The sequence below is a fragment of the Morone saxatilis genome, unplaced genomic scaffold (genome assembly GCF_004916995.1).
Source record: "Morone saxatilis isolate NCDOM2014 unplaced genomic scaffold, NCSU_SB_2.0 Contig17, whole genome shotgun sequence".
Classification (NCBI taxonomy): domain Eukaryota; kingdom Metazoa; phylum Chordata; class Actinopteri; family Moronidae; genus Morone; species Morone saxatilis.
The window spans coordinates 24,461,187-24,462,078 of record NW_023339729.1 but is presented as its reverse complement, the minus strand read 5'-3'; positions in this window follow the sequence as shown (position 1 = coordinate 24,462,078).

The following is an 892-nucleotide window of genomic DNA, read 5'->3' as shown; positions in this document are numbered from 1 at the left end:
CACTGCCTGCTCCCCTTCCCTCCTAATGTTGGCAAAGAGATCCGTCTCCAGCAGAGATTATGGTAGGCAAACCACCTGACACCCCTGTGGTCCCCGCGGGGCCGGAGTATGTCAGGAAGCTTCAGGATCACCTTGAATCTGCCCACGAGTTTGCCAGAGGTCAGCTTCTGAGTGCAGGAGCAAGACAGAAGAGGAACTATGGCGTGCGTGCCAGAGGACGCCATTTTGAGGTTGGAGAATCAGTGTGGGTATATAACCCCCAGAGGGTCTGTGAAGAATAAAGACCAGCTAAACCAGTTCCTGCTTCGTAGCTCCATTATTCCGGGTCGCTACAATATGTTGCAGATAGGGAAAGACGATCAAAGACAAAGAGTTAAATGGTGACGGGGTGGTATGCCATTAGCAGCATGTCTGTGAAGGCAGGTTTAGCTGATCCTGACATTCACAAGGCTACATTGCTGGCAGATGTTGATGTCACAGTTGCAACTGCAGCTGCTCCGTGGAGCCCGACCCTGGGCCTGGCAGGACCTGCAGCGGAGCGGAGGCTACCAGCAGGTCAAGTGCAATTGCGACTGGGGCAGTATTTGGGCAACAACTGCCTGTTGGATCAGTGGGTGTGAGTGACCTCGGCACGGACAAACCCAAACAGGTTGTGTTGAAGAAAACAAGTTTAAGTCGGAGTGGAAAGATACGTTGATGAGGAGGTTCAGCTCGGCGCCTCCCGCTGTACTGACAGGAGGGACTGGAGAGAGGACAGCGCTGCCTCCACTCAAAGTACCGGTAGGTTCAAAGTCTCTGTGCGTGTGAATGTGCGTGTGTGTGTGTGTGTGTGTGTGTGTGTGTCTAATGGCAATGCATATCCCTCTGTTGACTGCTTTAAAATGCAATGTTT